Source organism: Microtus pennsylvanicus, chromosome 7 (genome assembly GCF_037038515.1).
Source record: "Microtus pennsylvanicus isolate mMicPen1 chromosome 7, mMicPen1.hap1, whole genome shotgun sequence".
NCBI classification, from domain to species: Eukaryota; Metazoa; Chordata; class Mammalia; order Rodentia; family Cricetidae; genus Microtus; species Microtus pennsylvanicus.
This window is the reverse complement of record NC_134585.1, coordinates 34,278,039-34,305,895: the sequence shown is the minus strand read 5'-3', so window position 1 is coordinate 34,305,895 and position 27,857 is coordinate 34,278,039. Positions and strand designations below refer to the sequence as shown.

The following is a 27,857-nucleotide window of genomic DNA, read 5'->3' as shown; positions in this document are numbered from 1 at the left end:
GGTTGGCTGTTTCATGGAATTGCATCGGTGGTAGGTTTCTTGAAACCTGCACTGATTCTGTTTTTGTGGGCGCTGGGGGCACGTGGGGGTGCAGGGAGGCGGGGTACTCCTTTAAAGGGTTCTTGGGGATTTTCTGGAATGTGAAGGCCAGTGAATTCTACTGTCAAAAAGGATGTTTATCTTTGGCTGAAGATGGACCCCTAATTCTGTGCACATCCAGTTAGTTGAAGCCCAACCACATGGCCCCTTTTTCCTGCAATGGAGGCTGGGAAATGTAGTCCAAGAGTACCTGGGAAGGGTAGCAGCACTTCTTGCTCCTTCCCCACACAGCCATCCTCCCACCCCACTCCACTCCGCAGGCGTTTCCACGCACATCCTCATGTCTCTGTTTCTCGGCCAGGGACTACACCGAGAGTGTTCCAATCGAATCTCTCCCTCTACAGACATGAATGCGTAACCAATTACATGCCAAAGAACTCTTAAGAAGCAGAAGACATTTCCGTGTGCCTCCAAAGAAATTGCACAGAGGGAGAGATGGCAACCTCATTCAGATTATGGGAAAAGCAATTGGCCAAGTTCCCGGAACCTGAGCGTGTTCTCGCAAAGAGATCCTTGGCGGAATTCACTGCCTCGCTGCGAAGCGCGGTGCACCAGCTTCCGGAAGGCCTGACTTAATTACAATATAGTGAAATGTTAAAGTCTTCGCCACTCGAGAACCACAACAGTTGCTTAATTGCAGGGCCTCTGGAGGGGCCAGACAATTGGTGTTTAAAAGAATATTTCCTACACATAGCGCCTTTTCACAAGCAGGCCCTGGTTCTTCACAAACATTAATTACGTTCCCTTCAGGAGGTCCCAGGCATGGGGTCTTTGACGCTGACAAAATTAGGACTCTTGGAGCTAGAAAGGTGGATCAGCAGTTAACGTTAGAGAGAAAAACTGGTCAAGAGAAGGCAGTCTCTGGCCTGGGTGGAGACCTACCATTCCAGCTGGGGTGGTTCAATCCTGTGGCCCAGAGACCCCCTCCAGGAAGACTGGCTCACCTTATGCTATTCTGCTAAACAGAAAGGTGGAATGATTTGCCCTTTAATGAGAAACTGTACATCGACTCCCCCAAACCCCCACTCTTAGCATGGAATCTTGTAGACCGCCTTGGCGGGTCACTCAGTCTAGGGGCTGTAACCCGCCTGGCAGGTCAGTAATTCCAGGGTCCCTGAGAGGCGCTATCTGGAAGATATGGGCGGGAGACAGGAAGGAAGCCAAGCAGATTTGTCGAAGCCTCCGTTTATTTGAGTCATGGTTACAGCTTATATAGGATGAGGAATTTGGGGGGCAGGGGCATGGGCAGGAAGGAATCTTGCAGCGGTGGTTCCAGCTGGTCGCGAGGTCGTTGGCCACGAGGTTACGATCGATCGGTCAGGTCACGATTCCTCGGTCAGGAAGTCGCAAGTTGACACTCCTAGTTCTCTAGATAATTGGAGTGTGGGGCGGTTCCGCTAACAGATAGCTCTCTATGAACAGATAATTGGGTGTGGGGTAGGCTCTGCCAATAAAACAATTCTCAATACAATCGGGAAGTGGGATTCTCTGCAAATTCCTTAGGACAATGGTTCCTGCAATAATTTTGGGGGGAAATTGGCTCCTGACACGCGATGATTTAGGTCAGTGGTCTTTCTCCTCACATATCTGGGGTTAACAGTCCTAAACTTAAGGTATATTGTTGACAAACCTGTAATCCCAGCACTGGGGAAGCAGAGATGGGTAGGTCCCTGAACTTGAGGTCCAGTCGACCAAACCAGTGGGCTCCAGGTTCAAGGAGAGACCCTAATCTTAAAAAACTAAAATGGAGAGCAATTGAGAAAGACAACCAATATCAACCTCTGGAGGAGCCCAAGTGGACTTGCACACACTCAAACATGTATATATACATACACATATGAACACACACACACATATGTGCCACCCCATTTAAAAAAAAATCACAAAACTGTTATCATGTTAGAGCACGACATTTGGAGTGATCTGATTTTGTATTCCCTGGCCACAGTCACTCAAATATGGCTCCACAATCAACTCTTATTCTCTTTGAGGTGAGAGCTGCATTTTTACACACACACACAAGTGCACATACACATACAAACACACATTTTATTTTTGCTAATACACAGGCATAACCACAATGTAAGTTTAGGAATATAGTAAAATAGAACCTTCTCATTTTTCCTTTCTTTTATCTTTTTTTTCTTCTTTTACCTTTAGCATTTTATATAATGTCCCACATAAACCTCCTTTAAAATATTTCTATGATATTCTGTTCCCAAAATTAAGTAGTGCCAGTTAGGTTGGGATGGAGCAGGTTGTCTAGGGGGACACTGGGATGGATTCCTGGGAATCATGGAGTTTAGCAGATGAGCTATTAACACCATGGACAGAGGGACGATGCCATGGCAGGGGCCCCACAAAAAGTTCAGGTTCCAGCATTAAAGGACAAACAGCATGGCAGGGGTTCTGAAGAGAATCGGAGCCCAAGCAGCCAGTGTGAAGAAGCCTCTGCTTCCACCTCTGAAGATGAGGTGAGGGTCATACAAAAAGCTGCAGCCAGGTTAGTCAGTAGGCTGAGGGGGAGGGGATGCAGCCTGTTTGTGCACACCAGTGGTGACAATACTCTAACATCAATTTAATGTGAGTTCATTTCCCCAGTGAGAAACCCTGTCTTCATTGTCCCAGTGGGTACCTGTCAGTGTCTGTGAGGGGAGCTGTGGAGCAGAGGCTGGATTCTAACAGTAAGTTCCCACACCACTTTTGTGGACATGTGAGCTCTCCCTTCACTTCTGATCCGCTGGAGAGGGGAGGCTGAAGGATGCCCAGCCTCAGACAGAGGTGGAAGGGGTGGACTTGAACCCCCCCACCTCCCGGCAGGGTGGGGTAGATTTCGTGTGACATTTTTGGCAGAGCTGGCTAAGCTAGGTTTGGAGCCTGTAGCGTGCAACCTCGCCAAGTTCCAACTTGCACCCAGAGCTGGGCCAGGAAAGCGTGAAAACATGCTTGGAATTCCAAAAATGTGCCCTGTCTGGGGCCTCTGCCTGCCTTTCCCCAGACCCTCAGGGAGTCACAGACAGGGTCTGGGACCTCCCACTATCTGTGGACAAAGAAAGAAAAACTCTGTTCCTCTCCCACAAGCAGGATTAATGCTACAGACGTGCTAGAGACGCAAGCACTCACCCCCCACCCCCCACCCCCTCAGTTCAGCCAGGAGACGTCCTCTGCGGCCCCAAACCTGTGCCACACGGTCTGGATTCTTCACCCTGATAATGCATCGCTGGAATAGAACCCTGAGATCTTTATAGGCAGGCCCAAAGCACTCAGGACACAAAAGGACAACGGGAGAGGACACTGCAGGCAGGCAGGGGACAGCCATCAGTGAGCATCACACCTGGTTGTGCGTTAGGTGGAAGGAGTAAGTCAAGGAAGAAAAATGAAAGAATATAATCAGACCTCAAAATGGCCAGAAAAAATCCTTTCTGGCTCTAAGAGGTTGGTGTCCCCAAACACTGCAGCCCAGTACCCAAGAGTACAGGAAAACACCCTGTGAGGTCCGACAACCGTTCTGGAGAAAGTAGACAGGAAGAGCATGGCTTCATCAGACTCAGAAACTGCTTTCTGTATAAACTGTTTTTTGAAACTGTGGGGTGGGAGGTAAATTGACTACCTGTTTTTGCAGCCTCTGTCTGGGCTGTGGGTGGGAGATGAGGCGGATTGCCTAAGACCAGGCTCCAGGGCTCCAGGGTTTCAGGAGCTACTTTTTGGAGTTCCATGTATGGCTGTTTTCTCAAAGCCTTGGACCTGTTTTCTGACCCTGTTTGGAAGGTGAGGGGAATTCTTTTATTAGGTACGGTTCTGAGTCCAGGTGGCACCTGCTGAGATGCCCAGGTTCTTGTGTCCCAAGGCAGAGGATTAGACCAGGAGTGCACGTAGAGTAGAAACAGAGACAGCTTATTAACACGAGAAAAGAACAGCCAAGAATGGAGCAGGCTAGAGAGCTGGGACAGGTCTGAGATTCAAAAGTCCCAAACCTCCACATCCCACTCTCTGGGTGTTATTCACGAGGTGCAGGCCTTCTCCAGTGCTGAAAGATTTGGGCCTCTTCTGGGTGTGTTGTCTGGTCACAGGCAGCCTGTGGTTGGGAGGTGGTTCTGCTTTTCCTCTGCCACTGGTTTTGTCTTGTTCTGTGAACATGGATTTTCTTTCTTCTGACTCTGCTCCCCTGCCACAGTCATGGTGGTTCCCACAGAGCTGGGCCTGGAACCTTGCGAGTAGAAGCATGGTTGAGAACGAACTACTTATCTGAACTCAGAAACTCCAGGACGAGAACATTTGACTTTTCCAATCCTCGCCTCCAACCATGTGTGTCCAATCACTCTTGGATGTACCCAGGTGTAAAAATTTCAGGAGAGGAATCCTAGATCAACATCATCGACCAGATCTTCAACAAGATCATAAAAGAAAACATGCCCAAACTAAGACATAGCTATACAGATACAAACACACAGACCACCAAACAGACAAGATCAGGAAGAAACTCCTCACAGTTGTAACATATAACTCCTCCTAATTAACACAGTAAATACAGAAGAAAGAAAAAGTATTGAAAGCTACAAGGAAAAAGAACAGTTCACATATAAAAGAAAGCCCATTTTTATAATAACAGCTGACTTCTCCATGGAAAATTTGAGAACCAGAAGGGCTGGGAGCAATGGACTCCAAGTTCTAAAGTCCATAGATGCTAACTTAGACTACTGTACCCAGCAAAACTGTCTACCATAGTTAAAGGAGAAAGAAAGGATTTCTAGGTTACAAACAGGATGAAAGAATTCATGTTCACCAAACCAGCCCCATAGAGAATACTGAAAGCAATATTTGGGACTAACGAGAGAAATAAGCACAGCCAAGAAACTAAAGAAAGAAAACAAACGAAACTATGATTCCTGAAACACAAGTTTGAATAAGAACATAAACAGCAAGACAACAATAAAAAGACTCCAATCAACACACACTTTCCAATAAAATGTTTAAATGTTGATGGCATCAACTCTTCAATCAAAAGACTCAGGGCATCTGAACTGATTAAGAAACAAAATCCAATGAGATTATCATGTGTTTATTTATATGGTAGTTTACATTGGTAGATTTTCACATGTTGAGCCATCCTTGCATCTCTGAGATGAAACCTATTTGATCATGGTTAATGTGGGATTCCCCTCTGTATGCTTTAATAAAGGACTGTTTTGAGCCTATAGCAGAGCAGAGCAGAAAGAGCTAGGTGGGGAAAACTAAGCTGAATGCTGGGAGAAAGGAGGCAGAGGCAGAGAGAAGCCACAAAGCCTGCCTGTGACAGACACTGGAAACTTTACCCAGTAAGCCACAGCCACATGGCGATACACAGATTAATGGAGATGGGTTAAGTTAATATGTAAGAGTTAGCCAATAAGAAGCTAGAACGAATGGACCAAGCAGTGACTTAATTAATATAGTTTCTGTGTGATTATTTCAGTTCTTGGCAACCAGGGCAAACAAGCGGCCTGCTACTACACATGGTGTATGATTTTTTTTTTAAAGTGTACTTGGATTCAGAATGGGGGATGGGATTGGGGGAAAGTGGGGGGTGGAAAAAGGGGTGGGAGGGGGAAGTGAAATTGGTATGTAAAATGAAAACAAAATTTAAAAAATAAAATAAAAGCCACTGTTCTATTGTCTACAGAAACTCAGCTTTAAAAATAGGCAATGCCCTAAAGTAAAATGTTGAGGGAAAAGGTAGTCCAAACAAACAAAACCAGAATGCAAGCAGGCAGCACTCTAATATCTGACAAAAACAGACTTAAATTAAACGTAATTAGAAGAGATGATGAGAGCATGTCACATTCTAAATATGTGTGCGCCAAATTCTGGCATACTCAGCTTCACAAAAAAGCATGCCACTGACATTAAAGACATCTATTAACCCCAACCCAGCAACGATAGTTGATTTCAATATTCTACTTTTTCCAATAGTTAGGTCATCTGGACAAAAATAAACAGAAAAATCAAGATTAAATGACATCTTATAGCGAAAGGATATGACATACCTACAAAATATTCTATCCAAATACTAAATAATATACATTGAACTCAGTAAGCTATGGAAGCGTCTATAAATAGACTATATACTGGGAGACAAATTTAGACAGATTGAAGTAACTCCATTTATCCTCTCAACACAATCCAATCAAATTAAAATGAACAGAAAACTAATCACTGGTAAATATATAAACATGTGAAAATTAAGCAAGACAATACTGAATAGTGAATGGGTCAATAAAAGAGAGATATCTTTAAAGAAATTTTAAAACTTCTGGAACTAAACAAAAACACAATGAAATTAAACCTCCGGGACACATTAAAAACATTTCTTTGAGAATGATTTATAATTCTAAATTCCTACATTAAAAAAATCAGCAAGAAAACAAATACATGAGTTAATAACCAAACAAAACCTAATAAACAACAAGGAATACTAAAAATAAGAGCAGAAATGGAACAAGGAGGGCTGGAGAGATGGCTCAGAGGTTAAGAGCACTGACTGCTCTTCCAAAGGTCCTGAGTTCAATTCCCAGCAACCACATGGTGGCTCACAACCATCTGTAATGAGACCTGGTGCACTCTTCTGGTCTGCAGGTGTACATGTAGGGAGAACGCTGTATACATAATTAGTAAATAAATCTTAAAAAAAAAAAGAAATGGAACAAGGAAAGCAATACAAAGAATCAACAAACTTTATTGGTTCTTTGAGACAAAAAAAAACAACAAGATCTATAGATTCTTGGCTCAAGTAACCAAAAGAGAAAAAAGAAATGATCCAAATTAACAGAACCAGAAATGAATAAGGAAGCATTACAGCAGACACCAAAAAAAAATTCACAATATTAAGTGGAAATACTTTAAGTTAGAAAAATCTAAGAGAGCCGGGCGGTGGTGGCGCACGCCTTTAATCCCAGCACTCGGGAGGCAGAGGCAGGCGGATCTCTGTGAGTTCGAGACCAGCCTGGTCTACAAGAGCTAGTTCCAGGACAGGCTCCAAAACCACAGAGAAACCCTGTCTCAAAAAACCAAAAAAAAAAAAAAAAAAAGAAAAATCTAAGAGAAATTAACATGTTTCTAGATTCATTCAAATTATCAAACTTAAGCTAAGAGGAGACCAACAACATAAACAGACCCATAACAAATTAGGAGTTTGACCTAATAATTAAAAAGAAAGCGTCCAGCCCCAGATGGATTCACAGCAGAAATCTACCAGACTTTTACAAAAGATCTACAACCGTTATGTTTTTGGTTGTGAGCCTAGCTTTTAATTACTGAGCTATCTCTTCAGCACAACCAATGCATTTTAAAATATTCAAGACAAAAAATAGAAGCACTTCAAATTTCTACTACAAAGCCAGTATTACTCTAATCTCAAAACCAGGTAAAGACACACACACACTCACTCACGCACACTGACGCACGCACGCTTGCATGCGCACACACACAGCTTTGTATATCCCAAATAAGTATAAATGCAAATGTACTCAATAAAATACCTATAAACCTAGTAAAGGCATACATCAAAAAGATCATCCACAATGATCAAGTTGGTTATATTCTGGAGATGGTTCAATATATGTAAGTTAATAAATATAATAAATCATATATATGACCTTAAGGACAAAAATCACATAATCACCTCAATATATGCAGAAAAAGCCTTTAACAAAATTTAACATATCTTGTTCCTAGAGAAAATAGGGCTGGAGGGCACATACCTCAACATAATAAAATCCTAAATGGAGGAAAATTTGAATCAATTTCATTAAAATCAGGAACGCGATAAGGATGTTCACTATCTCCATTCCTTTTCAATATAATGCTTGAAACATTAGGTGAAGGAATAAGGCAAGAGAAGGAAAGTAAAGATATATAAATAGGAAAAGAAGAAGTTAAATCATCCCTTTGTGTAGACAATATGATCCATAAGAGGTCTTTAAAATTCCCATAAAGCATCTAAAAAATGATCAAGAATTCCAGAAAAGTGCCAGAATACAAAAAAAATCAAGAAATTTTAGACACTATCAACAAACATGCCAAGAAAGAGAGCATGGACACACTCCCATTTATAAGAGCCTCAAGGAAAAAGAAATATCTAGAAATGAATCTCACCAAGGAGGTGAAAGACTTCTACAATTAAATCTCTAAATCTTTGAAGGAAGAGATTGAGGAAGACAAACATGAAAAGATCTCCCCTACTCATGGACTGGCAGAATTAATCTGTGAAGATGACCGTCATGTCAAAAGCCATTTATGGATTCAATATGATCCCTATGAAAATTCCAACATTTTTTTCACAGAAATAGAAAAATAGAAACAGAAAAAATTTCATATAGAGCTGCAAAAGATTCCAGAAAGCCAATGAAATTCTGAACAAAAATAATAATGCAGGAAGGATTGCTCTTCCCAGATTTCAAGACACTTTACAAATCTACAATAACAGAAACCAGTATGGTACTGTCACAAAAGCAGACATATAGACCAATAGGACAAGACAGAAACACAGACATGAGTACATGTAACTACAACCATCTGACATTTGTCAAAGATGCCAAAGACATAGACTGGAGAAAAGACAGCATCCTCAACAAATAACGCTGGAAACACAGGTGTCGGCATGTAGGAGAATGAAAGCAGACGTGTGTCTGGCACTCTGCCCTCGGCCCCCAGTCAACTATGATGGATCAAAGACCTGAATGTGAAACCTGAAACACTGAAACCGCAAGAAGAAAGAAAGCATCGGCAACACTCTGCGTGCTGGAGGTGCAAGAAAGGACAGTCTGATTAGGACTGGATCTGTCTGGGAATTAAGGCCAAGGACTGACAAGTGGCACCTCAGAACCCCGAGAGGTTCTGGACAGCTTAAGGAAAGAATCAAGTGAAGAAGAAACCCACAGAATGGAAGAGAATCTTCGCCAGCTGTGCATCTGACAGAAAATGAATACTCAGGATACATAACAAACTCAAAAAAAAAAAAAAAAGAGTTGAGGAAACAAATGACCCAATTAAAAAAATGGGCTATGGATTTGAACTGAAGTTTCTCAAAAGAAGAAATTAAAGTGGCTAAAAATTATCTCAAAAAGTGTTCAACATCCTTAGCAACTAGAAAAATGCAAATTAAAACTTCTTGAAATTTCATCTTATGCCATTAGAAATGACTGACAACAAATGCTGGCAAAGATGCGAAGGGAAGGGGATGCAAACCGGTCCAGCCACGCTGGAAATCACTATGGAAACGTCTCAAAATGCTAAAAAGAAATCTAGCATATGACCCAATGTGCTGGTTAGTTTGGTTTTGTTTGTTTTTGTTGTTTGTTTTTAATTTTCATCAACTTGACACAAACTATGGTTATCTGAGAAAGGGAACTTCAGCTGAGAAAAACGTTCCTATAAGATTGGCCTGTAGGCAAGTCTCCGGGGCTCTTTCTTGATGGATGTGGGAGGGCCCAGCTCACTATGGGCTGTACTACCCTTGGACAGGTGGTCCTGAGATGTAAGAAAGCAGTCTGAGTGAGCCAGAAGGAGCCATTCCTCCATGGTCTCTACTCCAGGTTTTGCCTCCAGGTTCCTGCCTTGATTTCCCTACCCTGGCTTCCCTTTATGACAGACTGTAATTGAAATGTGTAAGCCAAATAAATTCTTCCCCACTCAAATTGCTTTGGGTCTTTTTTTTAAAAAAAAAAATCATAGTAATAGAAAGCAAATCATGACCCTTAGCTACACCACTCCTTGGTATATGCCCAAAGGACTTGACCTCCTACTCCACAGACTCAGCCATATCCATTAACTTTCTACCCACACTAACTAGGAAGTGGAAACAGCCTAAGGGCCTTCAACTGATGAGTTAATGAATGTGCGGTACATACACACATAGAATCGAATACTATTTAGCTCTGAAGAAAACTGACATCATGACATTTGCAGACAGATGGAAGTAACTAGAAGATATTATGTTAATGAGACAACCTAGACTCAGAAAGACAAACATCGCATGTTCTCTCTCCTTTATGCTTCCAAATCTTCAGATGCAAATATCTATAAAATGCTAAGATTAACCAGTAGAGTAATAAGGGGCCACAGCGGCAGGGAAGGAGCCCTAGAGAGGGGAATACCATGATACAGGGGATATGAAGGGGAAAGGGAGGAGCTTTAGTTGAGGAGGAGCCCAGGGAGAACAATACCAAAGGGGGAGGGCCCTCAAAAATAGTGACCGTATAACTGCGTGCAGACGACCAACCAAGAGTAACAAAGTACTTTCTGGTTGGTCGGGACAACCTGGAGATTGAACATGAGTACATGAGAAAGTGTGCTACATCAGTGTAGAGTCCTGATCCATCACTCCGCAGGCATCCTTAGAGAGTTCCGTCTGTGTTTCTAACATAGGACACCACCCACCCCAAGAGGGAATCGGTCAGAGACAGATTCTAAAATCTCTACAAAATGTTAGGACTTTGATGGGTTAACTCTCAAAGTAAAAAGAGCTCCAGGGAAACAGATTCTCTCTCCCTCACAGGAAGTAGCCAAAGGCTCAGGGGCTCCCCTACCCTACTCAATATCCAGACAGGGCTGATCTCAGCCCACGCATGCTCAGGTGGGACAAAATGGCTGCTAGGTCACTTCCTCCTTCCCACCCCTGTGCTCCCAGAGAGTCAGCAACAGCCGCACATAGGGACACTGGCCCTCCTCCCCTTTCCTTCCAGCTTCTCCATGGATTCCTTTCCCAGCAACAGCTTGTACCCAGGAGCTGAGGGAAGGTCAAGATGGGATCCAGATGACGCCCCGTGGCTTTTACAGTTACAATCTGTGGCAAGGCATATGGACTCTTCTTTTTTGTGGGGAGGCCATAGAATTCCTTCTTCGGTTTCGTTCTTTTTTTCCCCCTCCAGGCCTACACGCCTAAGTCACACGTGCTGTCTCCTCACACCCATGTTCACCTAAACTTGACTCCTTTTTTTAAGAAAAGGGGTTAGCTGTCACATTTAATCTGTCATGTGTTGATCCCACTGAGACTTGTGCATACACACTTGTGATATACATACACACAGCCCAAAAATAAATGAGAAAACAAACAAAACGAAAGGCTAGGGAGATGGCTCAGTGCTTGCCACATAAGCTGGACAACCTGAGCTCAGATCCTCAGATGCTCAGGAGCTGCGGAGTGGCTCAGTGGGTAAGAGCGCCTTCTGCTCTTACTGGGGACCCGAGATGAGTTCCCAGCACCATGTACCATTGTACAGTACAGGCAACAACCTGTAACTCCAACACCTCTGGACTCTTTAGACACCTGTGCTCACATATACTTAACAACCCTCACACAGATACATATACCTACAGATAAGTAAAATAATAATGACAATGATGATATAATAATAATATAATATAATATTATAATAATATAATAATAAATAATAATAAAACTTTCAAAAGCCAGGTTCAGCAGCATGGGTGTCTGTACTCCTAGCATACACCCCTGTGGGGAGATGGTAAGTGAAGAAGTCACAGCAGCTTGAGGGACAGTTACTCATGCAGTGACAAACAAGAGGTCCTGTCTCAGAACATGGTAGAATAAAAGGGGTGACCACAATGTTGTCTTTGGACCTCCACACATATGTACACACACATACACACACTCACACACCACAAGCAAAAAATGATTTGAATGTAAACATAACTAACATTGTTGATCAAGGGTCTATGCACAAATCAGTAAAACGACAACCTGTTTTTAAAACTGGTAAGAGATGGGCATCCCTCAGACAGAGGGCTGCGAGTGTGCAGGATGTGCAAGGCTGCAGCTCTTTGCATTGCTGGTGGGAATGTGCAGTGGTCCCACACCGCAGGATATAGTCTGATGGTTCTTGGGTCTGGGGAGAAGGCTCAGCAGGGAAGAGTGATTGCTGACAAGCAGGGGAACTTGAATTTGAATCCTTAGCCCACTTGTAAAAGGCAAGCATGCCAGTGAATGTCTGTAACCCTAACATCTTGGAGACAGACAGGTGACTCCTAGGAGCTAGCTGACCAGGCAGCCGAGCCAAAATAGTGGGGTTCAGGTTCAGTTTGAAACTCTGTCTCAAGCCGGGTGGTGGGGGTGCTTGCCTTTAATCCCAGCACTTGGGAGGCAAACATAGGCAGATCTCTGTGAGTTGGAGGCCAGCCTTGTCTACAGAGTGAGTTCCAGGACAGCCAGGGCTGTTACACAGAGATATCCAGTCTCAAACAAAAGAAAAAGAACTCTGTCTCAAGCAGTAAAGGAAGGTATCTGACATCCTCCTTCCTTCTACATGTACACACATGGATGTGTGCATCTGTGTGAGAGTATGTGCACATACAACCACACACACATAGAAAGACACACGTAGGACACAATAAAATAAAATAAATAATAAAATAGACATTCTCATTTGGTCAAGCTGCTTCACTCCTTAGTACACATCCAACAAAAAAAAAATGAAAATATGACCACTCAATAGATGTTCACGGGAGCATTAGCCATAATAATCGAGAAGTCGTAACAACCCACATGTCCATCAACTAATGAATAAGGGTTTTTTTGTTTGTTTGTTTGTTTTGTTTTGTTTTGTCTTGAGACAGGGTTTCTCTGTGGCTTTGGAGCCTGTCCTGGAACTAGCTCTTCTAGACCAGGCTGGTCTCGAACTCACAGAGATCCGCCTGCCTCTGCCTCCCAAGTGCTGGGAATAAGGGTTTTTTTTAATGTGCTATATCCATATAATGGGCTATCATTCAGCATAAAAAAGGAAGAAGTATTGATACATATTGCAATGTGGTAGCTTGACACCCTGTAAACCTGCGTTTGACCCCATCAGCAGAAGCAGCCCACAGTACTTGCCCAGGTCAGAGGCAGTCATGTGTTCAGAAGAGGACATGCTGAGACTCCAAGCCTCCCTAGCATGGTACCAACTCCACCATTCCCTGCCCATCTCTCCAGGAGCCACGCTCAAACCCTCATCAAGGAACATAGCCTCCACTTCTCTGTCCCCAGATTCAGCCAAATGAATATGTTTTGTAGAGGATTACCTAGAGAACACACCCTCTATGATCTCCCAGAGGTCATGTCTGTGTCACTCGAGAGCAGGGGGACTGTGTAGCTCAGCACTAAGGAAACAGAGTATCTGGATGGGCCATGGGACTCATACCAAAGGCTTTACCACAGGCCTGAGAGATGTGTCTGCCGTGTTATATCCTGTTGCTTTGTGGTTTCTTTAATGAATCTTTTTCGTAAGTACACAACCACACAGGAAAAGGCACCAAACATAATTGGGTAGGTAATGCACTGAACAGCTGTGCAACCGCAGCCCAGGTGAGCACATAAAACGTTGCTAACAAGCAAAGCTCCAGGGCCCCTCTGCTTCATCAACTGCCTTTTCCCTGAAATGCAACTGGGCCGCCTCTCTGTGCTAGCTTTACCGTTCTCATTTTCCCCCTGTTTACCTTTAAGACAGGATCTGGCTTAAGCTGTCCTTGGACTCCTCATCCCCCTGCCTCCATGTGGTAGTCTGACTGTAATTGGATCCCATAATCTCACAGGAAGTGGAAATATTAGGAGGTGTGGCTTTTTTTTTTTTTGGAGTGAATATGCCCTTGTGGGAGGAAGTGTGTCACTGTGGAGGCAGGCTTTGAAGTTTGCTCTGCTCAGGATATGGCCTAGTGTCTCAGTTGACTTCCTGCTGCCTATAACATGTAGGGCTGTCAGCTACTCCTCCTGCATGTCTGCCTGCACACCGCTGTGCTCCCTGTCGTGGTGATAAAGGACTGAACCTCTAAAACTGTAAGCAAGCCACCCCAATTAAATGCTTTCCTTATCAGACTTGCCATGGTCGTGGTGTCCCCTCACAGCAATCGGAACCCTAACTGAGACACTTCATTTCCCAAGTGCTGGGGTTACAAGTATGCACCACAAGGCCCAGCTTCTTAGCCTGTTTTCTGTCACCATAATGAAGTGCCTGAGGCTGGGGAATTTGTACGTTAAAAACAAAAAAGGGTTCTTTTTGGCTTGAGGAGTCTAAGACCATGTCCTAGGTTGGTTCAACGTGTGTGCAATAGAGGCAACACAAGAGCCATGACGCGTTGGTTGGTTTTAACTGTCAACTTGACACAGCCTAGAATCGCCTGGTAAGAAAGTCTCAATGAATTGTCTAGGCCATGTTGTGCTGTGAGTCTGTCTACAGGGAATTGTCTTGACTCTTCATCAATGCGGGAAGACCCACTCCCTGGTTTGGGGCTCTGAACTGTATAAGAGTAAAGAAAGCTAGCTGAACGGAAGCAGAAAGCAAGGGTGTGTCTAGTCTCTCTCTGCTCATATTTGGATATCTTGTGAATGAATAGTTGCTTGAGTTCCTGTCTTGCCTTTTCCACAACAGTGGGCTAAAACCTGGAATCACAAACCAAATAAACTTCTTCCCTGCGTTGCTTTTTGCCAGGATATTTTATTATGACAACAGACCGAAACGAGGACAGATGGACATGCCGCTCTAATCCAGCCCCGCCAGAGCCAGAGTGCTCTGCTACAGGGAGACATCACCCTTGATGAAGAAGTGGACTCCCCTTTCACCCCCAGATGCCCGCAGCCCCAACTGACATCATGACTGAAGCCTCCTAAGACCAGAGTCATCCAGGCCAGCAAACCCCAACTTCCTGCCTCATAAATCTTGACATAAATATGCTTTCCATCTAGTCACCCAATCTCGAGGTAATTTGTTAAGCGCCAAATATTAATTCAATTCAATGCCTTTACTACTAGAATGCTTAACATCATCTACCCACATTCTGTGTGTGTGTGTGTGTGTGTACATACGTACTGTATTGTATGCTCATGTGGGGGGTACATGTGAGTGCATTTGTATGTGGAAGTCAGAGGACAAACTCAGCTTCATTCTTTAAGTATTGTTCATCTTGCTTTTGATTTTTTGAAACTGAGTCTCTCAGTTACTTGGAACTTACGTAGGCTAGGCTGACGAGCCAGCAAGTACCAGAGATTCGCCTGTCTCTTCCTCCCCCACTCTGAGATTACAACCATGCAGCAACACAGTTCTCCATGGGGCTATGTGATGCTTCTCTCTGAGGGCACAGATTTCCCCAAGTCCGTGGTCCGAGGGACACAAAGAGACAGAAGGGGTCATATTATCTCTTGTGACTTAGTGTTGGAAGTGTCTCTCTCATTAGTTTTGGCACATTGACCATTAAATATGTACTTCCTGGCTAGAGAGAGGGCTAGGTGGGTAAAGTACTTGCCACATAAACATGAGAAACTATGGAATGTTGCTAGGCGTAGTGGGATGAATCCATAATCCCAGTGCTTCTATAAGTATCTTTCAAGATGGGAAAGAGAGACAAGAGACTCCCCAGATGCTGTGGAACAGTTAGTTGGTCTGTTGCACACAGTTTCAAACAACAGAGTCCTTGACTATAACTCCTGAGGTGGTCCTCTGGCCTCCATATGCTCACTGTGACATATGGGCACCATAGTCACATGCACACACATGGATATGGAAACATGCGCACACACTCGCATGCACAAACATGAGCACACAGAAACATGCACACACACAACACACACATGGGTGTGTGAACACACCTACACACATCCACTCACACATGCACACAGATAAGTTACTTCAGCTCAAACTCAATGATGGGGCATCAAGATCTGGGCCCTGGAGAGGGAAGCATAAGCAAACTTCATGTGTGTGGTTTTAAAACTACCTCAGACACCACGGTGTGGCTCTAACTAGCATCGCTCTGGCTGCAGGAGGCCGAAACACTGACTCTGCACTAAGGTCATTTAAAATGAACATAGTCCCTGTTCAAATCCCTTTCATGATTTCCTACTGTACTGTTTGAGTTTTTCTTATTGATTTGCAAGAGCTCTTTATATATTCAGGCAGACGTCTCATGGGTTCTGTGCTTCCAGCTCCCTCTCTGAGCCCGCTTTGGCTCCCGTTACAGTCTCTTGGTAAGCAAATATTGTAACACAGGCTAATTGATCTGCCCTCCTCGGGTTTGGATTTCTATACCCTGTTTTAAAAGCTCCTCCCTACCACAAGGTCACTAATTCTTGTGTTATCTTGATGTGTTGTTGTTCTTGCTGTTTGTTTGTTTTTAGGGTCTCATATAACCCAGGGTGGCCTAGAGCTCATGCCACAGCTGGTTGCCAAAGATAACCTTAAACTTCTGACCCTCCTGTCCTATCTAAACTGCTTAGTTTGTCAGCTCGCCATAGACGGTTGTAATCTGAATACTCGCAGTAGGGGCCAGGTTTATTTATTCTTTTATCTATTTGATTGGATGGGTAGGATGGATATGTGTGCGCGTGTGTGTCCAGGTGTGTGCATGCACACGCGTGAGCACTAATGTGAGCGCAAGTATATATGCATTAAAGTGCACCTGACTGTAAAAACCACGGGTTGGCAACAGGTGTCTCCCCCAACTGTTCTCCTCCCTAATTGTTTGAAACAGGGTCTTTTGCTAAACCAGAGTTAACCTAGCCAGCCATCAAGCCTCAAGGACCTTCCTGTCCCCACCTCCCCAGCTCTGGGATTTCAGGCACCTTGGGCTGTGCTTACTGGGTGCTGGGGATCTGAACTCAGCTACCCATGTTTATATGGCAGGCACTCCACTCGCCGAGACCTCTCCGCCGTCCCCTTTTCCTCATTTAGATGCACAACAATCCCATCACCAGCTACTATAAGGCTTTTCCCTTCTGCTCAGTCAGGTGTCGTACAGGAAGTCTGTGTTCATTCACAGGTCTGAATGCGCTAAGCTGATAGACTTTGCCCAACAAGAAATTAACTTTCAAATTTACTGTCCACTTGTACTTGCAATGATTGCATCAGATTTCACAGCATGATTTATGAATACCAAGTTGCCACTGTCTACATCTATAACTGCTCTGAGTCTCCCTTCACTCCAATACATGGGAAATGCTCATTAAGTCTGCTTTATTATTTTTTTCTTGCCTCTGCTTTTAAAATACAGAGTGCTAGAGTTCCGCTGCCTGATGCCTAGCTCTGTCTGAAGGTGGTAGGCGATGTGAAATGGTCCCCACCAGGCCTAGTGACTTGTTTAAAGGGTCTGGATGATGGAGCAGGGCGGGAGAGTGTGGGGAACAGGCTCTTATAACATGGCCCATGCAGGCAGCCAGGAGGTTAACCTGAGTTCTACCTACTGCATATCTTAGCTGGAGGGTGGAGAAAAATCAGGCCTATTTCATAGCAGTCAGAGGGTCAAGGGGGTCAGAAGGGTGCTGGGGAAATGGTTTGGTCAATGAAGTGTTTGCCGTACAAGCGTAGGGCCTATCCAACCCCCACCCCCCAGAATGTATGTGTTACAATCCAGATGCAGTAGTGTGTCCCTTTAATCTCAGCACTGGGGGAGTGGAGCTGCCAAGATCTCTGGGGCTTGCTGGCCATGCAGTCTAGCCAAACTACCTCAGGGGCATTGAGGTTTGGTGAGAGACTCTGTCTCCAAGACACAAGGGAGAGAGCAATAGAGGAAAACATTTGATGTTGCCCTTCAATACATACAAACATCCAACACACGGACAGACATGCACACACGTGCAAAAGCCGGTCAGGAGGGCCTTACACATCTGCCTCATATTTAAACAGGTAATTTATTAATATTTTAAAGAAAAAAGAAACTTTTAGCCTAACTGGCAATGATTGCTCTTTGGAGAATAGATAAGAAATAATTTCTCAGTTGGTCATGCTAACACGTGACTGTAATTCCAGTACTCAGGTGGCTGGGGTAGGAGGCTCCTGAGTTCAAAGCCAGCCAGGGCTATACAATGAGATCTAGTCTTAGGAAAATAACAAAAAGAAACAACACATCATTGGCTCCTATTTTGTGGGTGGCAAATGCAGCTCCCCCCACCCCATGACCATGAGCTCTGCCTGATGTCAAGCATTGTCGAGATAACACAGGCAGCGAGGCTCAAACTTTCTGTGAATGAACCCGGGCACATCCCTGAGCACGTGATAAACACAGGCCCAAGGAGCTCTGAACACCTGGAGGCCTATTGTTTGAATAAAACAAGATTTTCCCACACCAGGAGCTATGGCAGGATTCCCTGAACCAACAAGGAATCTTGGTGTGTGTGTGTGTGTGTGTGTGTGTGTGATGTGGTGTGTGTGTGTGTGTGTGTGTGTGTGTGTGTGTGTGTGTGTGTGTGTGATGTGGTGTGTGTGGCATGTGGTGTGTATATGTGTGGTGTGTTATTTGTGCTTGTGTCTATTGTGTGTATGTGATGTGGTATTTGTGTATGTGTGTGTGGTGTGTGTGTGGTGTGTGTGTGTATGAGTGTGGTGTGTGTGCATGTGTGTGGTGTGGTATGTGTGTATAATGTTTTTGTGTGTGAGATGTGTGGTATGTGTGTGGTGTGTGTGTGGGTGTGTGGTGTTTGGTGTGTATGTGTGTGTGTGCTGTGTGATATGTGTGTGTGTCTGTATTGTGTGTAGTGTGGTGTTTGTGTGGGTATGTGTGTGTGGTGTGTGTGTGGTGTGGTATGTGTGTATATGGTGTGTGTGTGTGTGATGTATGGTATGTGTGTGGTGTGTGTGATGTGTGCTGTATGTGTGGTATGGTGTGGTGTGTGGTATGTGTGCTGTGTGTGTGGTGTGTGTGATGTGTGCTGTATGTGTGGTATGGTGTGGTGTGTGGTATGGTGTACTGTGTGGTTTGTGTGTGTGGTGTGTGTACTGTGTGGTGTGGTGTTAGTGTGTGGCTGCCACTATCTATTGTAAAGGAAAAGAGCTTACACTAGGATCAACCTGAAGCCCAAGTTTCCTTCCCTGCAAGAGCAGGGGAGAAGAATAAGCATGCAGAAAATGATCTCTGAAGGCTATGCAGCCATAGGGGCACTGGCCACCATGAGTGAAGGTTGGGTGGCGTGCATGGCCGTGGGGCCCTTTACCGGGAGCCTTTTGCTGCTCTTGGCCTTGGGGTTAAGTGAGTAAGCCTGCCAGCCCGCAACGCCAGAACAATTATTTTAAGATGGAGAGGGGGAAAGGCACAACCAGCCTGAAGGAGCTCATCGCCTTGACTGGGCCAGAGCCCAGAGGCCCAGGATGGAAAGAGTATGGGCTGTGGTCATCCTAGGCAAGAGGCCAGCAGAGACACTGCTGCCAGTACCACGGACCCTGGAGCCAGGATCTGCCCAGAACACTCGCGGGAGCCTGCAGGCCATCCGGAGCTGGCTTCCCAGGAATGTGTCTGCCTCCTCGGCAGCTGGCAGAGGCGTTGCTTTTCCTCCGCAAGGCACCGGCTGTGAAAAACGTGGTAAAGCTACATCTGCAGGCACCAGCTTGGGCATGGCTCAGATTAGGAAAAAATACTCTCTACCTCTGAGCTGCAAATCCTGGCTCACTGCTACAGCCAAGTGAGCACCGTGGGGGAGAGGAAGAAGCAGATTCCAGGAACAACACCAGGACATGTGGCAAATGCCTGCGGCTGTGAATTAGGACACCTAAAGAAAGCAGGGGCTGCCTGATGCAGGGAAACACAGGCTGGTGGGGGAAGGGGCACACATGAGAAGGCAGGGCAAAGTGAGGCCGTGTGTATTCTGAGGAATGTGCTGTGTGGCTCAGAAGCCCGGCCCTGCAGCAGACATGTATCTGGTGTCCATCTCTTATAGGCTGGATACAGAGCCGGGAAGTTTGGGAAGCAGGCAGAGAAGCCATTTGTGAATTCCCGCCCCTGCTTTTCCACTGGCTAGCTGGGTCTGTAGAAAGTTCTGGAAGGCCTTTAATCTATAACAGGAAATGGCGGTGAGGAAGAAAGAAAGATGCCTCCATAGAGGTGGTGACTCAGTGGCAGGGGCTTGGTACTAACTACTAGGGTGAAGGCCGTGGGCACTATTAGGAGATGTGGCTATTATTCGAGTAGAAGTGGTCTTGTTGGAGGAAGTGTGTCACTGTGGAGGCCAGGCGGGCTTTGAGGTCTCACACATGCTCAAGTCACTTCCAGTTTCTCATTTCACTTCCTGATCCTGCAGGCAACACAGGGTGATGGTGATGGAGGCCCACCTCAGGGTGACTCTTGCAGTGACTGCAACCATCCTACAAATCTTAGATACAAGCAAGATAGCGGCTCTATCAGACACACACACGGGCACACACATACACACATTGGGATAGACCCTTTTAGGAAGTCCCTTCCTTATTTTAACATGGACGAAATAAAAATCAGATTTTATGAGTGTCAAATTTGATGACTATGGAAGTCATTTGCACTGTCTCCTTTTCAGCCATGGGATGGGGAGGGGAGTCTATTTTTCTGACCTTATGGTCAGATAACATCACCAGGTGGCTTACTGGACAAAAGGCAGAAGGAACCTGTGCCTATTCTATATATATATATATATATATATATATATATATATATATATATATATATATATATATAAAGAGCCAGGTCACAGCAGGCCCATGGCCTCTTGTCTTGCTGAGTGTGATAGTTAATGGTGATTGTCAACTTGGCAGGTCTTTTGGTTAGGTTAGGAGATAGACCCCTGGGCACATCTTTGTGAGTCTCCAGGTTAGGTTAATTGATTTGGGAAGACCCACCTACCCCATAGGCTGTGGTCCTAAACTGAATAGAAAGGAAAGAGTGAGCTGAGAGTCAGCTTTCCTGTCTCTCTGTGACCAGCTGCCTCAGGCTCCTGACTTTACATCTCCCCTTTACATCTCCTACCATGACTGAACCACTCAACTGTGAGCCAAATGAATCCTTTAGTCCTTAAGTTGCTTTTCTCAGGCATTTTATTACGGCAACAAGGGAAGTAACTAGTCCATTGGGCAATCATGAAGGCAGGGTGTTGGCATCTGGAAGAAAAGCCCCAGCTGATCCATAAGGACCACATAAAAGGGAGAAATGTACCAGTTTTAGTTGAAGAGACTTGGTGGGGGTTGTTGCAATGGATTAAGTAAAATGCTGCAGGTTCCCAAGTGGCTGCAGCAGGCAGCAAGCCATGAGACTACACGGCAGGTCCTTGCAAGTCCCACCTGGGGGGTGGGGGACAGGCAGCAGGCGGTGGGTCCTGAAAGCAGCCAGTCCCAGGCAAGGATGATGCAATTCCCGAAGAGGTTGCAGTGGGCCATGAGGGGCAGCAAGTTCCACAAGGAGAGACAGACAGATAGGCACCCCATGCAGAGTGAGATTGGATATTTATTTAGTAGGTTGTGGAAGGGAAGGGGAAAAGGAGAGAAGAGCAGAGAGGGGGACAGAGGGAGAGAGAAACAGAAGGGAAGGGGAGAAGTGGAGAGAGACAGAAGCTGCCTCTTTAAGAGGGAGATGGAAAAGGAAGGGACTCAGGCTGGAAGCTGAAGATCAGCTTGCCTCAGTGGACAGGGAGGGAGTGGGTGTGGCTTGTCTCTTAAAGGGGCAGAGCCAGGCCATTACCGTTTTTATAGCAACAAACCGAGGTCTTTCCTATAGACAGAAGTTTCTGTCCCTCTTGGTCCCACAGCCAAAGAAATACACAGAGGCTTATATTAATTCTAAACTGTTTGGCCTATTAGCTCAGGCTTATTACTAACTAGCTCTTACAACTTAAATTAACCTGTATAATTTTTTATACATACATATTTATCTATGTTTAGCCACATGGCTTAGTACTTTTTCTCAGTAAGGCATTCTCATCTTGCTTCCTCTGCATCTGGTTTGTGCCTTACTCTCTGCCTTTCCTCTTCCCAGAATTCTCTTAGTCTGGTTGCCCTGCTTATACTACCTGCCTGGCTATCAACCAGTGTTTTACTAAACTAATATGAGCAACAATCTTTACAATGTCTAAGAGCATTATCCCACAGCACTTCCCTAAATGATACAACATTTGAAAGCATTGTATGTCTTATTCTAATATGTTTGCCTGACATTGTCATCTATGAATCTGAGACATCATGCGAAGACAGTCTCTCACTTGGCAAAACCAGTGGACCTCAGGACAGTGCAGAATACGGCTGTGGACTGTGCAGCCTGCATGCTCTCTTCTCTCTCACAATATTGATGATTCTCCTGATAGTTTCTAGTTTCTCTTTGCCAGTGAGGCATTGGACAGATGTGATCATTCCTGGAAACCCCATTTTTTTTCTCAATTATTTTTCCCCTAAAATTATTTCGGAAATGATGCTTCTCAGGTTTCTTATCTGAAAATACCAGCTGTTAATCCAGACCCTGGGAACTTTTCTGATTCAGCGCTGACAGAATCTGAGATGATAAAAGTTAATGAACACATATAATGAAGCAACACAGGGACATTCACTATGTCTCCCAATCCCAGGGGAGAAAACCCATTAAGACTGGTGTGGCAGGATGGAAAATGAGCGCCTTATCAGATTCTGTCCTTCATATAGAGGCTTAGATGTGCAGGACCCTTTTGTCGGACAAGGGAACAGTTAGAGAAATACAAGCCAACTGTATGAAAGCAGCCTATGGCAAATCACCCCTAAGTCTGCAAATATGTTTTGTTATGTTCTGAACAATATTGCTGCCTATGTCTACCACCTTTTAGCTTTGTAAGGACAGGGTGAGCCTGGCTCGATATTTAACCAAGCTAGCAAAATGCTGAACGTTGTTTTCGGTTTAAAAGTTATTTTGATTTCAAAGTTGGGGGGGAAACGTGTGTTTCTTAAGTACAAATAAAGACAGCTCGAGCTATTTGTGCCACCACTTGAGTGAAACTCATCTGGTAGCCAGACATTTTTTTTGGCACTGGCACCCCTACCCCAGCTCAGGACCTGAACCAGGATGTTACAGAACCCTGGCATATGTGGTTATCATATAGTATTTCCTATGGTTTGAAGTAGTGCACTCCGAAAGATCCACATAGTAAGGTTTGGTGACCAGAGTGGTACTGCAAGAAGCCGCTTTATGTCTCTGTTAAACATTTTTGAAAGGACAAAAGTGCAATTCATTGTTCACGTGTTTGCCAAGCAAGAGAAAGGCCCTGCCTCACACCCCAGGAACACAATAACCTAGACAGCAAAAGTACAGGCAGGGGGAGTTACCTGTACCCCATCTAAATGCAACCTCACCTACTGTTGTCTGTCTTCATCCTCCTTGTATCTTTTCCCTGTGTTTTTATTTTTTCCCCATAGAACTTTCTTGGGGTTTTTTTGTTTGTTTGTTTGGTTTTTGGTTTTTCAATACAGGGTATCTCTGTGTAGCCCTGGCTGTCCTGAAACTTGCTCAGTAGACCAGGCCAGCCTCAAACTCAGAGATTGACCTCCCTCTGTCTCCCGCGTGCTGGGATTAAAGGCGTGCTCCCCCATGCCTGGCTTTCTTGTTTTCAAGTTAAAGCCTAGGCCAGTGTAATGGCTCACAGGTAAAGATGCTTGCCATCAAGGCTGACGACCTGAGTTCAAGTCCCAGAACCCACATGGTAGAAGGAGAGAACTGACTTCCACAATTGTCTTCTGACCTCTTCACAGGCACCATGGCACACACATTGACATGTAAATACATGTTTTCAAATGAAACAAAGGTATGTCAAAACCATTTTTCCCTTTTTTATCAGATTTCTTCTATTTTTTAACTATGGATAGTGGGGTGGACAAGTGCGTGTGAGCACTGTGCCCGCTGAGGTAAGAAGGCCCTAAATCTTCCGGCACTGGAGTTACAAGTGCAGCAAATGCTCTTGACTACTGAGCCATCTCTCTAGTCCCAACATAATTTTCTTTCTACAGGAGAATTGTAATGCAATTTAGTAAGGTACCTGTAGATGTTAAATGATAAAAATGCCAACTCCTAATTGAAAATTCAAGCTCAAAGACCCTTACAGAAGGCAGCACCTCCAGAATGCCTGTTCTTGGTGAAGGAGCTGACCGCACTGAAGCAAACTTTGCTGCTGGGCTGAGGGTGTCATGTGAACCAGGAAATCATCAGGAAAATTATCTTTGGTCTCTGTGACACTTGGTGACTATCTGACAGTGAATGTCTTCCCAGTCAGGGTCACAAAGAACTCCCACAGGTATACTCTGGGCATATATGGACTCTTTTATCAAAGTTACAGAACACAGAGAGAGTTTGCCATCAAGAGCAAGAGACGTAAGAAACTACAAAATAAGACTTTGGCCTCCAGACACTTCATATGATGAAGTTACCTTAGAAAAGCTAGACAGCCAGCTGGGAAGATGCTCAGTCAGTATGATGGTTGTCTAACAAATATGAGAACCAATCCCAGGAACCCATATATTTTTTTTAAGAACACTTGTAATCCCAGCACTAGGGAGGTGGAGACAAAATGATTCTTAGGATTCATTGGCCGGTCAGTCCAGTGAAAAGACCCTGTCTCAGAAAACCAAGGTGGAACTCCAAATTAGAACCAAAGGAAGGGAAAGTTCCATATCACCAGTACCTTCACTGGCAATGGATTTAGGGGACAGATCATTCCTAAGTTAGAGTGAAGTCTATTGGTAAATAGAAGTTCCTCATCTCCCAGTAGCTTCAGTGGAAGCTACAGACCAAAGGTGAGGGCCTTATCTGGCTCTGGGTAAAGCTCACAGGCATGTGGAGAGTTCCATAATTCACAGGGAAGCCTGCAGACACCAGAACAAAGTTCTTGCTGACATAGGTCAATATCTGACCATCAGAGGAAGACTCAAGGTAAGAGTCCCTGCCCTAAAATAACAGCCCTACAGGGGGGAAGGACATGTCAACCCTGTTAGGAATTTTTCCTAATGTGAGCTCTCTGCCAATGCAAAAATCCCAATCAAGCCAAATCACAACAAGCCAAATTAAATATCCAGGTTTAATGGGATTCCTGTGCTCTCAGTGGACCCAAGGAGGAACAAAGAGGCCACGAGGAAAGAGACCACGTGTTCCTCTTTTGGGAGCTCACTTAAATACCCTGTGGGAGTGGTCCTAACCCCCTCCTCTCCCCTCAGAGAGAGGGGTCAGGATCTGGCATGCTGGGATTTGGAGTCCAGACTAATACAACTCTCAGGCCTGGGGGCTGGGATAGATGTGAGGGGCTGGGGTCTACACTCCCAACTTAACAAACGCTAATTAGGACTTAGTTCTCAACTGAACACTGCAGAAGCCAATACCGAAAGGACAAAATATTTTAAAGGTGACTAGTAAAAACAAAACAAAAGAAAGTAAAAAATGAAAAACCCACGAACTAACTCCAGACATGCAAGTCCCATTGAAGAAACAGAAACAATAAGAACAGAGACAAGTCATCTGCTTCATGAACCAATGGAAATGACTTGAAAAAAAAAAACTACCAAAGAATTCAAAAGAATGATTATAAAGATGTTCAAACAATCAGCGTATTCAAGAAGACACAAATATAGCTCAAAAGAGTAAAAACAAAGGGATGAATATAATGATGAAGTCAATCTATGAAAGTTGAGATAAAATTGCTGAACAAAACCCAAACTGAAATGATGGCAAAATGAAAACTCAATAAAAAGCGAAATAAAAACCTCAGTGGTAAACCACACCAACAGAATGGAATGTGTAGGAAATAGAGTCGGAGAGCAACGAGCAGGAAATGGGTCACTCAGTACTGGCCAATGAGACATTGGGAAGGAAATAGGAACAGAAAGCGTGAGGGCTCTGGGATGCCATGAGAAGACCTAATCTTTGGATTATGGGCACAGAAGAAGGAGAACACCATAGTGAGGGTACAGAGAATGCTTTAAATAAGATCATTGAAGAAAAAAAAATCCAAATCCAGAGAAAGATATGCCTGAACGGGTACAAAGGCACAGAACTCCAAATAGAAAGGACCAGAAAAGAAATTCCATCTTATTATATCATTATAATTAAAATGTTAAAAACACAGAATAAAGGATATTAAAAACTGCAAGAGAGAAAGGTCAAATCACTTATAAAGACAAACCCGCCAGAATATCACCTGCTTATTCAACAGAAACTTTTTAGAGCCAGAAAGGCCTGGGAAAAAAATGTATTCCAAGTTCTGAAAAACAATAATTTTAACCCAGAATGTTATACCCAGCAAAGCTACCTATTAAAAATGAAAGAGAAATTAGAATTCCTCCAGGTATCTCATGCTGGGAGACAAAATTGCCAAAAGCCTGAGTTAGTCAGGTAAGTTTCCACTCAAAGATTTCCCTTTTATTACACCATCTTTCTTAATAATTTATTTATCTTACATACATTGGTGTTTTGCCTGCAAGAATATCTGCATGAGGAGTTACAGACAGCTGTGAGCTGCCATGTGGGTCCTGGGAATTGAACCCAGGTCCTCTGGAAGAACAGCCAGTGCTCTTAACCACCGAGACATCTTAGCAGACCACCTTACAGAAAAGACAACAGTGTGTCAATGATGGGTATGACCACAATTTGCCCAGGGATGCTTAGATATGTATAACTGTAACCCACTATGTAAAGTTTAAGCTCACCTCAGGATCCCTAAGGTACCAGGACCCCACTTGAGGATCAGCGGATCTCTTTCCCTCTTCCCAATGTCACTGCTCTTCCACTCAATCCTCATGCGGAGGGACGCGTCTCCTTCCCTCAAGGTCACTTGCTTCCACAGGGTTCTAGGAAGGCAGCAGGACTTCAGTAGGAGTGTTCTTGGTTAAAGGTTCAAAAGAGGAAGTGGCTAAAGAAAGAAAAGGTATCATTAAAAGAAAACAGCAGGAAATGGCCTCAACCAGCCCAAGAAACACACTGTTCAGTGGAGCTCACAATCACCATGACATGCCCTCCACAGGTGACAGCTGTCTGATGCATTCAGAACGGAGAGCTGGAGACAAACCTGTGGTCAGAAGTCCACTGTCAGCCCTCAGCTTGTACGTCTGTCTTTATTTAAAAGGAGTAAGTCTCCACCTTTTTAAAAAACACTGATGAAGTCTTCAGGTTTGCTCTAAGTTCTACCTGAATAAGGTAAAAGTCCTGGAGTTTGACAATGCCAGGGATGATGAGAAAGTTCTGGAAGCTGGACCCCAGTGACCCTGGTGGTAGGAACACAAGCCATACCCTGTGTCCATATAGGCCTTTGGTGAAATTTGATAAGACCCAAAGTTGTGTCCAGGTGTATGGGAGCAAGGTGTGTGGAAGCGACTTAGAACTGAGTGTCGAGCCCGTGGCTCACTAAACAGTTTAATTTTTTCACAATGCACAGAACACTCTGTTAAAGGGAAAGATGGAACAAATGACATTCAAGGAGAAAACTTCACTTACTGGATCGCAAAAGAAAAAAAAGTGTTCGGAAAGATATCACCACTTCCAGATTTGCATGCTTAAATCCACTAATGTTCTAAACGCCTACTATTTCCATTTCTCTCTTGTGCTGTTCCTACTGGTAATGAGTTGAATTTACTTGCAACAACTGAGAGCAATTATGTTGGCTTTCTGTCACTGTGAGTTAAATCCACTTAAAAAAAAAAAACAAAACCAGGAGCGGTGGGGTGAGGAGGTGGCTACATTGGTACAGTATTTGCCATGCAAGCATGAAGACTTGAGTTCAGGTCCCCAGCACTCGGGTGAGAAGCTTAGCACAGCACTGCATGCCTGTAACCCCTACACTAGGTGATAGAGACAGAAGGATCCCTGGGGCTCCTGGCCAACCAGTCTAGACAAATGGACGAGCTCCAGGCTCAGTGAGAGACCCTGTCTCAAACAACTAAAGCAGAGGAACAACTGAGGAGAACAGCTGGCACTGATGTACACACAGAAATGAACAACCGGGAAAGGCTGGTTGTGGTGCTATGGTGGTTGGATGTTTGGGTTTGGACTCTGTCAAAGCAACATGTCAT

General features: G+C 44.4%; 1 long non-coding RNA gene across 1 annotated transcript; it reads right to left on the bottom strand.

Moving 5' to 3' along the window:
* Nucleotides 1–1,285: 1,285 nt before the first annotated feature.
* LOC142853701 (uncharacterized) lies at nucleotides 1,286–26,677 on the bottom strand. Its single transcript, XR_012911238.1, has 4 exons — nucleotides 26,499–26,677; nucleotides 4,074–4,306; nucleotides 3,710–3,856; nucleotides 1,286–1,838 (listed from the first exon to the last, which is right to left on the bottom strand). It is a non-coding gene; the product is annotated as an uncharacterized LOC142853701 (long non-coding RNA).
* Nucleotides 26,678–27,857: the final 1,180 nt, after the last annotated feature.